Source organism: Hyla sarda, unplaced genomic scaffold (assembly GCF_029499605.1).
Source record: "Hyla sarda isolate aHylSar1 unplaced genomic scaffold, aHylSar1.hap1 scaffold_373, whole genome shotgun sequence".
Lineage (NCBI taxonomy): Eukaryota > Metazoa > Chordata > Amphibia > Anura > Hylidae > Hyla > Hyla sarda.
This window is the reverse complement of record NW_026610392.1, coordinates 161,267-177,639: the sequence shown is the minus strand read 5'-3', so window position 1 is coordinate 177,639 and position 16,373 is coordinate 161,267. Positions and strand designations below refer to the sequence as shown.

The following is a 16,373-nucleotide window of genomic DNA, read 5'->3' as shown; positions in this document are numbered from 1 at the left end:
TTCTTCACATGGGGGAACCTCCCTACACACAGTCTCCACACTCTCCACCACTTTCTCTTTTTTCCCTTTACGTGCTTTCTTCTTACTGACCTCAGTAAACTCTTCACCAACACCAGTCTCCTCACAATGCACACCAGTGGAGTCACCCTCCTCCCCTTTTCCAGATTTTTCCTGAGTATTCATGTGCTGCACTGTCACACCTGCTGCACTCCCTTTTACAGAGTTCTCGTCAATCACCTGAGTCACCTCAGCATTCACACCAAAAACACGTGGAAATGGCCTTTCTCCTCTTTCCTCTCTTCTATTTCCTGCTGCGTCAGCATAGCTCATTTTCTTTCTATACCATAAACTGCATCCTCTAGCCAAATGCTCCTCACTACCACAGATATCACACGTTTTCTTCTCAGTACATTCACCCGAGTTGTGACCTGATTTCCCACAATTCCTGCAGCATACTCCTTGCTCAGGGCAAGACTCCTGTACATGTCCATAAGCGTGACAACGTCTACAGTACTGCAACTGTCCTTCATAAAAACAAAAACCTCTTTCTCCTCCAATAGAAAATACCTGTGGTATACTCTTCCTTCCCTCTTCCATTCCTTCGTCCTTTTTAAATTTTACAACAAATTTCCTTTTACAATTAAAGTACCCATGTCTGTTCTTGAGTCTTCCAAGAAATTTAACTTCATCACAATATCGGTACAAAAAATTGGTCACCATCTCATCCGAAACCTTCGGGTTGTACATATGGACTATAACAACCTTAGACATATTCATGAATAATGGCTCCACTTTCACCTTACTCATTATAGCTGGCTCATTCCTCCTCTTCATCACTTCTAAGTCCATGTAGACCCTCTGGCAAACCTCAGAATCATAAAAGGTTATATCGTAAATCCCTTGCCTAGGGAAGTCTTGCATAGCGATTACATGCCATACCTGAAGGTACTGGAGCTTGCGAAGAATCTCCAGCACAACTTGATCCAATCCAATCGTCCCCCGGTGTTCGCCAGGAACGTAAATCCGCACCGTATCCTCGAGTCCTCGAGTCCTCTCTCCGCTCATTTTTGCAGGTTAAGATACCCACTATCGCAACCCAGTAACAATCCAGGGCCCCCCCGCAAAAGAGGGCCCCGATCACCACCCCTTCCGACTCCTACCCTGCCCGGTAAACCGCACAGGATCTTAGCCAAAAGGCCGAGAAGCGATAACCGTGAAAGGGGCGGGCCCAACAAGGTCCCCTTCATGGGCACTATCACTGCTTGCTGTCAGGGAGGCTGCCAGACAATTTTCCATGCACTCTGGGCTGGGGGGCAGTCAACCACCAGTACACACAGCAGAACCTAAACCCATACCATTATTGCTAAGCAGCAAGACAGGGGCCCATTGCACTCCCACGGGGCCTTTTTAAATGCAATCCATAACCCGGATTTGCCAGGAACCCTTCTTACTCCTCCTACTTGCATGTGACACTGGGCTTAGGATCTGCATAGGAAACACACACACAAGCACACACCTACCTTTGTTGCCTGCAGATGCCTCCTTGGCTGTCCCCAAACGGTATCAAACCAACACCCACGGGAAGCTGTAAGCATAGAGGACATGCCTGCACCCCATTGGACTTACCTGTGTGGGTTAAATCCGGGTTATTTGACAACCTATGGCGGTGATGGTTCTGCTCAGGCAGAGCAGTGCTGATGCTCCTCATAAAGCTGTCGCTGCTGTGAAGGTTCTAGGTGACATCACAAATCCCTATGGTTACATACACAACAAAGCTGGGTTGTTGTTGTTTACACTCTGCAAGGCCTGTGGAAGTGAGTGACATCATAGCACTGTAGTTCTGAGGGTTCTAGATGGATGCAACAATCTCCTGTTGCTTCTATGAAGGCCGTAATAGACGACATCACCAAACAGCTCCATAGTCACATACACAGCAAAGGAGAGATGTTGTTTACACCTAGTGATGTCAGTGGTATTGAGTGACATCACAGCACAGTGCTAAGGCTCCTGGGCCTGGACACAGCAGCGGCTGCAATATCTCAACGGAGAATACGTTTATATCTATGTGTGTGTGTGCGCGTATATATATATATATATATATATATATATATATATATATATTTCTCCGCCGAAATCACTTTTAAACCCATTTCCACCTTTTTTTCCCTTCTCTTCCTCTTACTTTTTTTTCACGTTTTTTTACGTTTTTCTCCTTTTCGCCTCTTTTCTGGGCGTATTATTCTTCTTTTTCTTCTTTTTTTTCGTCTAATGCATACCCCATCAGTGCAGCAATGCTTATTCAATACCACCAGCAGATGGAGACACTGGGGGATAATTTTCTAAGGATTTATACTGATTTTTCCTGTCTGAATTTGTCGCACAGAAAGTTGCAGGCCAAATATGTGTGACATTTCTGCGACTTTAGCTTCTAGAGCATTTTTACAACATTATACATAGGTGCTGAATACATAAAAAGCGACTGTTCAGCGACAGACAAGTCGCATCGGCTGAAAGTAGGCCAGAATGTCAGTCCATGTTGGAGCAGGTTTAGATACAGTCTAAAGCATAGATCTCAAAGTCTGTGCACAGAATTTAGCAAGGGCCTCGCACCTTCTGATGCATCAGGTAGGTGCACAATAGCATAGCCTAACCCTCTGTACTTTGGTCTATATTGATGCGGGACATAGACAGCCAGCTGATGACCAATCCATTAGTGCAATGGATGGCTGGAAGCATTTGTCTTTGCCTTTGCAATACCACAGAAGCAATGCATGGTCAATGTACAGCAATGACACACCTGTGTGAACAGCCAGGAGACCCCCCCCCCCCATGTTATGTTACATAGTTACATAGTTAGTACGGTCGAAAAAAGACATATGTCCATCAAGTTCAACCAGGGAATTAAGGGGTAGGGGTGTGGTGCGATATTGGGGAAGGGATGAGATTTTATATTTCTTCATAAGCATTAATCTTATTTTGTCAATTAGGAACATTCAGCACCCACCCGCTATCAAGGCAGCTGCCTATCATGTCATGCCCTACCTGCACAGGTGTGCTGGCTACTCAAATGATCCAATTAAGGAGGCCATTTAGTCAGCAGCAGCAGAAGTCCTGTGCCTGGACGCTCCAACAGGGGCCAGACACAAGCAGAAGCAGAAGCAGCAGAAGCACCACCTTTTGTTTTTTGGCTGCAGCAGCAGCAAGGCCCACAGGGCTGGCTAGCTGGCTAGCCAGCAAGCAGGTAGCAATGAAAGTAGGAATCTTTCTTTTTAACCCTGTAAGGGGGTGGTGCACTGTACCCGAAGATACTGCCATATCGGGTCAATGCATAGGGCGACGGAAGCAAGCTTCGAAATCGGCCCCCGTTCTCAAAAATCCATTTAATATATGGTCCCCAGATAGGGGACGTATCAGATATTAAACTGATAAGAACAGATACTACACTTGATCTTAGCCAAAAGGCCGAGAAGCGATAACCGTGAAAGGGGCGGGCCCAACAAGGTCCCCTTCATGGGCACTATCACTGCTTGCTGTCAGGGAGGCTGCCAGACAATTTTCCATGCACACTCTGGGCTGGGGGGCAGTCAACCACCAGTACACACAGCAGAACCTAAACCCATACCATTATTGCTAAGCAGCAAGACAGGGGCCCATTGCACTCCCACAGGGCCTTTTTAAATGCAATCCATAACCCGGATTTGCCAGGAACCCTTCTTACTCCTCCTACTTGCATGTGACACTGGGCTTAGGATCTGCATAGGAAACACACACACAAGCACACACCTACCTTTGTTGCCTGCAGATGCCTCCTTGGCTGTCCCCAAACGGTATCAAACCAACACCCACGGGAAGCTGTAAGCATAGAGGACATGCCTGCACCCCATTGGACTTACCTGTGTGGGTTAAATCCGGGTTATTTGACAACCTATGGCGGTGATGGTTCTGCTCAGGCAGAGCAGTGCTGATGCTCCTCATAAAGCTGTCGCTGCTGTGAAGGTTCTAGGTGACATCACAAATCCCTATGGTTACATACACAACAAAGCTGGGTTGTTGTTGTTTACACTCTGCAAGGCCTGTGGAAGTGAGTGACATCATAGCACTGTAGTTTTGAGGGTTCTAGATGGATGCAACAATCTCCTGTTGCTTCTATGAAGGCCGTAATAGACGACATCACCAAACAGCTCCATAGTCACATACACAGCAAAGGAGAGATGTTGTTTACACCTAGTGATGTCAGTGGTATTGAGTGACATCACAGCACAGTGCTAAGGCTCCTGGGCCTGGACACAGCAGCGGCTGCAATATCTCAACGGAGAATACGTTTATATCTATGTGTGTGTGTGCGCGTATATATATATATATATATATATATATATATATATATATATATATATATTTCTCCGCCGAAATCACTTTTAAACCCATTTCCACCTTTTTTCCCTTCTCTTCCTCTTACTTTTTTTTCACGTTTTTTTACGTTTTTCTCCTTTTCGCCTCTTTTCTGGGCGTATTATTCTTCTTTTTCTTCTTTTTTTTCGTCTAATGCATACCCCATCAGTGCAGCAATGCTTATTCAATACCGCCAGCAGATGGAGACACTGGGGGATAATTTTCTAAGGATTTATACTGATTTTTCCTGTCTGAATTTGTCGCACAGAAAGTTGCAGGCCAAATATGTGTGACATTTCTGCGACTTTAGCTTCTAGAGCATTTTTACAACATTATACATAGGTGCTGAATACATAAAAAGCGACTGTTCAGCGACAGACAAGTCGCATCGGCTGAAAGTAGGCCAGAATGTCAGTCCATGTTGGAGCAGGTTTAGATACAGTCTAAAGCATAGATCTCAAAGTCTGTGCACAGAATTTAGCAAGGGCCTCGCACCTTCTGATGCATCAGGTAGGTGCACAATAGCATAGCCTAACCCTCTGTACTTTGGTCTATATTGATGCGGGACATAGACAGCCAGCTGATGACCAATCCATTAGTGCAATGGATGGCTGGAAGCATTTGTCTTTGCCTTTGCAATACCACAGAAGCAATGCATGGTCAATGTACAGCAATGACACACCTGTGTGAACAGCCAGGAGACCCCCCCCCCCCCCATGTTATGTTACATAGTTACATAGTTAGTACGGTCGAAAAAAGACATATGTCCATCAAGTTCAACCAGGGAATTAAGGGGTAGGGGTGTGGCGCGATATTGGGGAAGGGATGAGATTTTATATTTCTTCATAAGCATTAATCTTATTTTGTCAATTAGGAACATTCAGCACCCACCCGCTATCAAGGCAGCTGCCTATCATGTCATGCCCTACCTGCACAGGTGTGCTGGCTACTCAAATGATCCAATTAAGGAGGCCATTTAGTCAGCAGCAGCAGAAGTCCTGTGCCTGGACGCTCCAACAGGGGCCAGACACAAGCAGAAGCAGAAGCAGCAGAAGCAGCAGCAGCACCACCTTTTGTTTTTTGGCTGCAGCAGCAGCAAGGCCCACAGGGCTGGCTAGCTGGCTAGCCAGCAAGCAGGTAGCAATGAAAGTAGGAATCTTTCTTTTTAACCCTGTAAGGGGGTGGTGCACTGTACCCGAAGATACTGCCATATCGGGTCAATGCATAGGGCGACGGAAGCAAGCTTCGAAATCGGCCCCCGTTCTCAAAAATCCATTTAATATATGGTCCCCAGATAGGGGACGTATCAGATATTAAACTGATAAGAACAGATACTACACTTGATCTTAGCCAAAAGGCCGAGAAGCGATAACCGTGAAAGGGGCGGGCCCAACAAGGTCCCCTTCATGGGCACTATCACTGCTTGCTGTCAGGGAGGCTGCCAGACAATTTTCCATGCACACTCTGGGCTGGGGGGCAGTCAACCACCAGTACACACAGCAGAACCTAAACCCATACCATTATTGCTAAGCAGCAAGACAGGGGCCCATTGCACTCCCACGGGGCCTTTTTAAATGCAATCCATAACCCGGATTTGCCAGGAACCCTTCTTACTCCTCCTACTTGCATGTGACACTGGGCTTAGGATCTGCATAGGAAACACACACACAAGCACACACCTACCTTTGTTGCCTGCAGATGCCTCCTTGGCTGTCCCCAAACGGTATCAAACCAACACCCACGGGAAGCTGTAAGCATAGAGGACATGCCTGCACCCCATTGGACTTACCTGTGTGGGTTAAATCCGGGTTATTTGACAACCTATGGCGGTGATGGTTCTGCTCAGGCAGAGCAGTGCTGATGCTCCTCATAAAGCTGTCGCTGCTGTGAAGGTTCTAGGTGACATCACAAATCCCTATGGTTACATACACAACAAAGCTGGGTTGTTGTTGTTTACACTCTGCAAGGCCTGTGGAAGTGAGTGACATCATAGCACTGTAGTTCTGAGGGTTCTAGATGGATGCAACAATCTCCTGTTGCTTCTATGAAGGCCGTAATAGACGACATCACCAAACAGCTCCATAGTCACATACACAGCAAAGGAGAGATGTTGTTTACACCTAGTGATGTCAGTGGTATTGAGTGACATCACAGCACAGTGCTAAGGCTCCTGGGCCTGGACACAGCAGCGGCTGCAATATCTCAACGGAGAATACGTTTATATCTATGTGTGTGTGTGCGCGTATATATATATATATATATATATATATATATATATATATATATTTCTCCGCCGAAATCACTTTTAAACCCATTTCCACCTTTTTTTCCCTTCTCTTCCTCTTACTTTTTTTTCACGTTTTTTTTACGTTTTTCTCCTTTTCGCCTCTTTTCTGGGCGTATTATTCTTCTTTTTCTTCTTTTTTTTCGTCTAATGCATACCCCATCAGTGCAGCAATGCTTATTCAATACCGCCAGCAGATGGAGACACTGGGGGATAATTTTCTAAGGATTTATACTGATTTTTCCTGTCTGAATTTGTCGCACAGAAAGTTGCAGGCCAAATATGTGTGACATTTCTGCGACTTTAGCTTCTAGAGCATTTTTACAACATTATACATAGGTGCTGAATACATAAAAAGCGACTGTTCAGCGACAGACAAGTCGCATCGGCTGAAAGTAGGCCAGAATGTCAGTCCATGTTGGAGCAGGTTTAGATACAGTCTAAAGCATAGATCTCAAAGTCTGTGCACAGAATTTAGCAAGGGCCTCGCACCTTCTGATGCATCAGGTAGGTGCACAATAGCATAGCCTAACCCTCTGTACTTTGGTCTATATTGATGCGGGACATAGACAGCCAGCTGATGACCAATCCATTAGTGCAATGGATGGCTGGAAGCATTTGTCTTTGCCTTTGCAATACCACAGAAGCAATGCATGGTCAATGTACAGCAATGACACACCTGTGTGAACAGCCAGGAGACCCCCCCCCCCCATGTTATGTTACATAGTTACATAGTTAGTACGGTCGAAAAAAGACATATGTCCATCAAGTTCAACCAGGGAATTAAGGGGTAGGGGTGTGGCGCGATATTGGGGAAGGGATGAGATTTTATATTTCTTCATAAGCATTAATCTTATTTTGTCAATTAGGAACATTCAGCACCCACCCGCTATCAAGGCAGCTGCCTATCATGTCATGCCCTACCTGCACAGGTGTGCTGGCTACTCAAATGATCCAATTAAGGAGGCCATTTAGTCAGCAGCAGCAGAAGTCCTGTGCCTGGACGCTCCAACAGGGGCCAGACACAAGCAGAAGCAGAAGCAGCAGAAGCAGCAGCAGCACCACCTTTTGTTTTTTGGCTGCAGCAGCAGCAAGGCCCACAGGGCTGGCTAGCTGGCTAGCCAGCAAGCAGGTAGCAATGAAAGTAGGAATCTTTCTTTTTAACCCTGTAAGGGGGTGGTGCACTGTACCCGAAGATACTGCCATATCGGGTCAATGCATAGGGCGACGGAAGCAAGCTTCGAAATCGGCTCCCATTCTCAAAAATCCATTTAATATATGGTCCCCAGATAGGGGACGTATCAGATATTAAACTGATAAGAACAGATACTACACTTGATCTTAGCCAAAAGGCCGAGAAGCGATAACCGTGAAAGGGGCGGGCCCAACAAGGTCCCCTTCATGGGCACTATCACTGCTTGCTGTCAGGGAGGCTGCCAGACAATTTTCCATGCACACTCTGGGCTGGGGGGCAGTCAACCACCAGTACACACAGCAGAACCTAAACCCATACCATTATTGCTAAGCAGCAAGACAGGGGCCCATTGCACTCCCACGGGGCCTTTTTAAATGCAATCCATAACCCGGATTTGCCAGGAACCCTTCTTACTCCTCCTACTTGCATGTGACACTGGGCTTAGGATCTGCATAGGAAACACACACACAAGCACACACCTACCTTTGTTGCCTGCAGATGCCTCCTTGGCTGTCCCCAAACGGTATCAAACCAACACCCACGGGAAGCTGTAAGCATAGAGGACATGCCTGCACCCCATTGGACTTACCTGTGTGGGTTAAATCCGGGTTATTTGACAACCTATGGCGGTGATGGTTCTGCTCAGGCAGAGCAGTGCTGATGCTCCTCATAAAGCTGTCGCTGCTGTGAAGGTTCTAGGTGACATCACAAATCCCTATGGTTACATACACAACAAAGCTGGGTTGTTGTTGTTTACACTCTGCAAGGCCTGTGGAAGTGAGTGACATCATAGCACTGTAGTTCTGAGGGTTCTAGATGGATGCAACAATCTCCTGTTGCTTCTATGAAGGCCGTAATAGACGACATCACCAAACAGCTCCATAGTCACATACACAGCAAAGGAGAGATGTTGTTTGCACCTAGTGATGTCAGTGGTATTGAGTGACATCACAGCACAGTGCTAAGGCTCCTGGGCCTGGACACAGCAGCGGCTGCAATATCTCAACGGAGAATACGTTTATATCTATGTGTGTGTGTGCGCGTATATATATATATATATATATATATATATATATATATATTTCTCCGCCGAAATCACTTTTAAACCCATTTCCACCTTTTTTTCCCTTCTCTTCCTCTTACTTTTTTTTCACGTTTTTTTACGTTTTTCTCCTTTTCGCCTCTTTTCTGGGCGTATTATTCTTCTTTTTCTTCTTTTTTTTCGTCTAATGCATACCCCATCAGTGCAGCAATGCTTATTCAATACCGCCAGCAGATGGAGACACTGGGGGATAATTTTCTAAGGATTTATACTGATTTTTCCTGTCTGAATTTGTCGCACAGAAAGTTTCAGGCCAAATATGTGTGACATTTCTGCGACTTTAGCTTCTAGAGCATTTTTACAACATTATACATAGGTGCTGAATACATAAAAAGCGACTGTTCAGCGACAGACAAGTCGCATCGGCTGAAAGTAGGCCAGAATGTCAGTCCATGTTGGAGCAGGTTTAGATACAGTCTAAAGCATAGATCTCAAAGTCTGTGCACAGAATTTAGCAAGGGCCTCGCACCTTCTGATGCATCAGGTAGGTGCACAATAGCATAGCCTAACCCTCTGTACTTTGGTCTATATTGATGCGGGACATAGACAGCCAGCTGATGACCAATCCATTAGTGCAATGGATGGCTGGAAGCATTTGTCTTTGCCTTTGCAATACCACAGAAGCAATGCATGGTCAATGTACAGCAATGACACACCTGTGTGAACAGCCAGGAGACCCCCCCCCCCCCCCCATGTTATGTTACATAGTTACATAGTTAGTACGGTCGAAAAAAGACATATGTCCATCAAGTTCAACCAGGGAATTAAGGGGTAGGGGTGTGGCGCGATATTGGGGAAGGGATGAGATTTTATATTTCTTCATAAGCATTAATCTTATTTTGTCAATTAGGAACATTCAGCACCCACCCGCTATCAAGGCAGCTGCCTATCATGTCATGCCCTACCTGCACAGGTGTGCTGGCTACTCAAATGATCCAATTAAGGAGGCCATTTAGTCAGCAGCAGCAGAAGTCCTGTGCCTGGACGCTCCAACAGGGGCCAGACACAAGCAGAAGCAGAAGCAGCAGAAGCAGCAGCAGCACCACCTTTTGTTTTTTGGCTGCAGCAGCAGCAAGGCCCACAGGGCTGGCTAGCTGGCTAGCCAGCAAGCAGGTAGCAATGAAAGTAGGAATCTTTCTTTTTAACCCTGTAAGGGGGTGGTGCACTGTACCCGAAGATACTGCCATATCGGGTCAATGCATAGGGCGACGGAAGCAAGCTTCGAAATCGGCCCCCGTTCTCAAAAATCCATTTAATATATGGTCCCCAGATAGGGGACGTATCAGATATTAAACTGATAAGAACAGATACTACACTTGATCTTAGCCAAAAGGCCGAGAAGCGATAACCGTGAAAGGGGCGGGCCCAACAAGGTCCCCTTCATGGGCACTATCACTGCTTGCTGTCAGGGAGGCTGCCAGACAATTTTCCATGCACACTCTGGGCTGGGGGGCAGTCAACCACCAGTACACACAGCAGAACCTAAACCCATACCATTATTGCTAAGCAGCAAGACAGGGGCCCATTGCACTCCCACGGGGCCTTTTTAAATGCAATCCATAACCCGGATTTGCCAGGAACCCTTCTTACTCCTCCTACTTGCATGTGACACTGGGCTTAGGATCTGCATAGGAAACACACACACAAGCACACACCTACCTTTGTTGCCTGCAGATGCCTCCTTGGCTGTCCCCAAACGGTATCAAACCAACACCCACGGGAAGCTGTAAGCATAGAGGACATGCCTGCACCCCATTGGACTTACCTGTGTGGGTTAAATCCGGGTTATTTGACAACCTATGGCGGTGATGGTTCTGCTCAGGCAGAGCAGTGCTGATGCTCCTCATAAAGCTGTCGCTGCTGTGAAGGTTCTAGGTGACATCACAAATCCCTATGGTTACATACACAACAAAGCTGGGTTGTTGTTGTTTACACTCTGCAAGGCCTGTGGAAGTGAGTGACATCATAGCACTGTAGTTCTGAGGGTTCTAGATGGATGCAACAATCTCCTGTTGCTTCTATGAAGGCCGTAATAGACGACATCACCAAACAGCTCCATAGTCACATACACAGCAAAGGAGAGATGTTGTTTACACCTAGTGATGTCAGTGGTATTGAGTGACATCACAGCACAGTGCTAAGGCTCCTGGGCCTGGACACAGCAGCGGCTGCAATATCTCAACGGAGAATACGTTTATATCTATGTGTGTGTGTGCGCGTATATATATATATATATATATATATATATATATATATATATATTTCTCCGCCGAAATCACTTTTAAACCCATTTCCACCTTTTTTTCCCTTCTCTTCCTCTTACTTTTTTTTCACGTTTTTTTACGTTTTTCTCCTTTTCGCCTCTTTTCTGGGCGTATTATTCTTCTTTTTCTTCTTTTTTTTCGTCTAATGCATACCCCATCAGTGCAGCAATGCTTATTCAATACCGCCAGCAGATGGAGACACTGGGGGATAATTTTCTAAGGATTTATACTGATTTTTCCTGTCTGAATTTGTCGCACAGAAAGTTGCAGGCCAAATATGTGTGACATTTCTGCGACTTTAGCTTCTAGAGCATTTTTACAACATTATACATAGGTGCTGAATACATAAAAAGCGACTGTTCAGCGACAGACAAGTCGCATCGGCTGAAAGTAGGCCAGAATGTCAGTCCATGTTGGAGCAGGTTTAGATACAGTCTAAAGCATAGATCTCAAAGTCTGTGCACAGAATTTAGCAAGGGCCTCGCACCTTCTGATGCATCAGGTAGGTGCACAATAGCATAGCCTAACCCTCTGTACTTTGGTCTATATTGATGCGGGACATAGACAGCCAGCTGATGACCAATCCATTAGTGCAATGGATGGCTGGAAGCATTTGTCTTTGCCTTTGCAATACCACAGAAGCAATGCATGGTCAATGTACAGCAATGACACACCTGTGTGAACAGCCAGGAGACCCCCCCCCCCCCATGTTATGTTACATAGTTACATAGTTAGTACGGTCGAAAAAAGACATATGTCCATCAAGTTCAACCAGGGAATTAAGGGGTAGGGGTGTGGCGCGATATTGGGGAAGGGATGAGATTTTATATTTCTTCATAAGCATTAATCTTATTTTGTCAATTAGGAACATTCAGCACCCACCCGCTATCAAGGCAGCTGCCTATCATGTCATGCCCTACCTGCACAGGTGTGCTGGCTACTCAAATGATCCAATTAAGGAGGCCATTTAGTCAGCAGCAGCAGAAGTCCTGTGCCTGGACGCTCCAACAGCGGCCAGACACAAGCAGAAGCAGCAGAAGCAGCAGCAGCAGCACCACCTTTTGTTTTTTGGCTGCAGCAGCAAGGCCCACAGGGCTGGCTAGCTGGCTAGCCAGCAAGCAGGTAGCAATGAAAGTAGGAATCTTTCTTTTTAACCCTGTAAGGGGGTGGTGCACTGTACCCGAAGATACTGCCATATCGGGTCAATGCATAGGGCGACGGAAGCAAGCTTCGAAATCGGCCCCCGTTCTCAAAAATCCATTTAATATATGGTCCCCAGATAGGGGACGTATCAGATATTAAACTGATAAGAACAGATACTACACTTGATCTTAGCCAAAAGGCCGAGAAGCGATAACCGTGAAAGGGGCGGGCCCAACAAGGTCCCCTTCATGGGCACTATCACTGCTTGCTGTCAGGGAGGCTGCCAGACAATTTTCCATGCACACTCTGGGCTGGGGGGCAGTCAACCACCAGTACACACAGCAGAACCTAAACCCATACCATTATTGCTAAGCAGCAAGACAGGGGCCCATTGCACTCCCACGGGGCCTTTTTAAATGCAATCCATAACCCGGATTTGCCAGGAACCCTTCTTACTCCTCCTACTTGCATGTGACACTGGGCTTAGGATCTGCATAGGAAACACACACACAAGCACACACCTACCTTTGTTGCCTGCAGATGCCTCCTTGGCTGTCCCCAAACGGTATCAAACCAACACCCACGGGAAGCTGTAAGCATAGAGGACATGCCTGCACCCCATTGGACTTACCTGTGTGGGTTAAATCCGGGTTATTTGACAACCTATGGCGGTGATGGTTCTGCTCAGGCAGAGCAGTGCTGATGCTCCTCATAAAGCTGTCGCTGCTGTGAAGGTTCTAGGTGACATCACAAATCCCTATGGTTACATACACAACAAAGCTGGGTTGTTGTTGTTTACACTCTGCAAGGCCTGTGGAAGTGAGTGACATCATAGCACTGTAGTTCTGAGGGTTCTAGATGGATGCAACAATCTCCTGTTGCTTCTATGAAGGCCGTAATAGACGACATCACCAAACAGCTCCATAGTCACATACACAGCAAAGGAGAGATGTTGTTTACACCTAGTGATGTCAGTGGTATTGAGTGACATCACAGCACAGTGCTAAGGCTCCTGGGCCTGGACACAGCAGCGGCTGCAATATCTCAACGGAGAATACGTTTATATCTATGTGTGTGTGTGCGCGTATATATATATATATATATATATATATATATATATATATATATTTCTCCGCCGAAATCACTTTTAAACCCATTTCCACCTTTTTTTCCCTTCTCTTCCTCTTACTTTTTTTTCACGTTTTTTTACGTTTTTCTCCTTTTCGCCTCTTTTCTGGGCGTATTATTCTTCTTTTTCTTCTTTTTTTTCGTCTAATGCATACCCCATCAGTGCAGCAATGCTTATTCAATACCGCCAGCAGATGGAGACACTGGGGGATAATTTTCTAAGGATTTATACTGATTTTTCCTGTCTGAATTTGTCGCACAGAAAGTTGCAGGCCAAATATGTGTGACATTTCTGCGACTTTAGCTTCTAGAGCATTTTTACAACATTATACATAGGTGCTGAATACATAAAAAGCGACTGTTCAGCGACAGACAAGTCGCATCGGCTGAAAGTAGGCCAGAATGTCAGTCCATGTTGGAGCAGGTTTAGATACAGTCTAAAGCATAGATCTCAAAGTCTGTGCACAGAATTTAGCAAGGGCCTCGCACCTTCTGATGCATCAGGTAGGTGCACAATAGCATAGCCTAACCCTCTGTACTTTGGTCTATATTGATGCGGGACATAGACAGCCAGCTGATGACCAATCCATTAGTGCAATGGATGGCTGGAAGCATTTGTCTTTGCCTTTGCAATACCACAGAAGCAATGCATGGTCAATGTACAGCAATGACACACCTGTGTGAACAGCCAGGAGACCCCCCCCCCCCCCATGTTATGTTACATAGTTACATAGTTAGTACGGTCGAAAAAAGACATATGTCCATCAAGTTCAACCAGGGAATTAAGGGGTAGGGGTGTGGCGCGATATTGGGGAAGGGATGAGATTTTATATTTCTTCATAAGCATTAATCTTATTTTGTCAATTAGGAACATTCAGCACCCACCCGCTATCAAGGCAGCTGCCTATCATGTCATGCCCTACCTGCACAGGTGTGCTGGCTACTCAAATGATCCAATTAAGGAGGCCATTTAGTCAGCAGCAGCAGAAGTCCTGTGCCTGGACGCTCCAACAGGGGCCAGACACAAGCAGAAGCAGAAGCAGCAGAAGCACCACCTTTTGTTTTTTGGCTGCAGCAGCAGCAAGGCCCACAGGGCTGGCTAGCTGGCTAGCCAGCAAGCAGGTAGCAATGAAAGTAGGAATCTTTCTTTTTAACCCTGTAAGGGGGTGGTGCACTGTACCCGAAGATACTGCCATATCGGGTCAATGCATAGGGCGACGGAAGCAAGCTTCGAAATCGGCCCCCGTTCTCAAAAATCCATTTAATATATGGTCCCCAGATAGGGGACGTATCAGATATTAAACTGATAAGAACAGATACTACACTTGATCTTAGCCAAAAGGCCGAGAAGCGATAACCGTGAAAGGGGCGGGCCCAACAAGGTCCCCTTCATGGGCACTATCACTGCTTGCTGTCAGGGAGGCTGCCAGACAATTTTCCATGCACACTCTGGGCTGGGGGGCAGTCAACCACCAGTACACACAGCAGAACCTAAACCCATACCATTATTGCTAAGCAGCAAGACAGGGGCCCATTGCACTCCCACGGGGCCTTTTTAAATGCAATCCATAACCCGGATTTGCCAGGAACCCTTCTTACTCCTCCTACTTGCATGTGACACTGGGCTTAGGATCTGCATAGGAAACACACACACAAGCACACACCTACCTTTGTTGCCTGCAGATGCCTCCTTGGCTGTCCCCAAACGGTATCAAACCAACACCCACGGGAAGCTGTAAGCATAGAGGACATGCCTGCACCCCATTGGACTTACCTGTGTGGGTTAAATCCGGGTTATTTGACAACCTATGGCGGTGATGGTTCTGCTCAGGCAGAGCAGTGCTGATGCTCCTCATAAAGCTGTCGCTGCTGTGAAGGTTCTAGGTGACATCACAAATCCCTATGGTTACATACACAACAAAGCTGGGTTGTTGTTGTTTACACTCTGCAAGGCCTGTGGAAGTGAGTGACATCATAGCACTGTAGTTCTGAGGGTTCTAGATGGATGCAACAATCTCCTGTTGCTTCTATGAAGGCCGTAATAGACGACATCACCAAACAGCTCCATAGTCACATACACAGCAAAGGAGAGATGTTGTTTACACCTAGTGATGTCAGTGGTATTGAGTGACATCACAGCACAGTGCTAAGGCTCCTGGGCCTGGACACAGCAGCGGCTGCAATATCTCAACGGAGAATACGTTTATATCTATGTGTGTGTGTGCGCGTATATATATATATATATATATATATATATATATATATATATATATATATTTCTCCGCCGAAATCACTTTTAAACCCATTTCCACCTTTTTTTCCCTTCTCTTCCTCTTACTTTTTTTTCACGTTTTTTTACGTTTTTCTCCTTTTCGCCTCTTTTCTGGGCGTATTATTCTTCTTTTTCTTCTTTTTTTTCGTCTAATGCATACCCCATCAGTGCAGCAATGCTTATTCAATACCGCCAGCAGATGGAGACACTGGGGGATAATTTTCTAAGGATTTATACTGATTTTTCCTGTCTGAATTTGTCGCACAGAAAGTTGCAGGCCAAATATGTGTGACATTTCTGCGACTTTAGCTTCTAGAGCATTTTTACAACATTATACATAGGTGCTGAATACATAAAAAGCGACTGTTCAGCGACAGACAAGTCGCATCGGCTGAAAGTAGGCCAGAATGTCAGTCCATGTTGGAGCAGGTTTAGATACAGTCTAAAGCATAGATCTCAAAGTCTGTGCACAGAATTTAGCAAGGGCCTCGCACCTTCTGATGCATCAGGTAGGTGCACAATAGCATAGCCTAACCCTCTGTACTTTGGTCTATATTGATGCGGGACATAGACAGCCAGCTGATGACCAATCCATT

The 16,373-nt window shown here is 46.0% G+C and overlaps 6 non-coding genes across 6 annotated transcripts; all 6 read right to left on the bottom strand.

Moving 5' to 3' along the window:
- Positions 1 to 3,283: 3,283 nt before the first annotated feature.
- LOC130332194 (U2 spliceosomal RNA) lies at positions 3,284 to 3,474 on the bottom strand. Its single transcript, XR_008874923.1, has one exon. It is a non-coding gene; the product is annotated as a U2 spliceosomal RNA (small nuclear RNA).
- Positions 3,475 to 5,568: 2,094 nt separating this feature from the next.
- On the bottom strand, positions 5,569 to 5,759 carry LOC130332192 (U2 spliceosomal RNA). Its single transcript, XR_008874922.1, has one exon. It is a non-coding gene; the product is annotated as a U2 spliceosomal RNA (small nuclear RNA).
- Positions 5,760 to 7,847: 2,088 nt separating this feature from the next.
- On the bottom strand, positions 7,848 to 8,038 carry LOC130332250 (U2 spliceosomal RNA). The gene has a single exon (XR_008874973.1). It is a non-coding gene; the product is annotated as a U2 spliceosomal RNA (small nuclear RNA).
- Positions 8,039 to 10,125: 2,087 nt separating this feature from the next.
- On the bottom strand, positions 10,126 to 10,316 carry LOC130332190 (U2 spliceosomal RNA). Its single transcript, XR_008874920.1, has one exon. It is a non-coding gene; the product is annotated as a U2 spliceosomal RNA (small nuclear RNA).
- Positions 10,317 to 12,398: 2,082 nt separating this feature from the next.
- On the bottom strand, positions 12,399 to 12,589 carry LOC130332189 (U2 spliceosomal RNA). Its single transcript, XR_008874919.1, has one exon. It is a non-coding gene; the product is annotated as a U2 spliceosomal RNA (small nuclear RNA).
- Positions 12,590 to 14,669: 2,080 nt separating this feature from the next.
- LOC130332188 (U2 spliceosomal RNA) lies at positions 14,670 to 14,860 on the bottom strand. Its single transcript, XR_008874918.1, has one exon. It is a non-coding gene; the product is annotated as a U2 spliceosomal RNA (small nuclear RNA).
- Between the last annotated feature and the right edge of the window lie 1,513 nt (positions 14,861 to 16,373).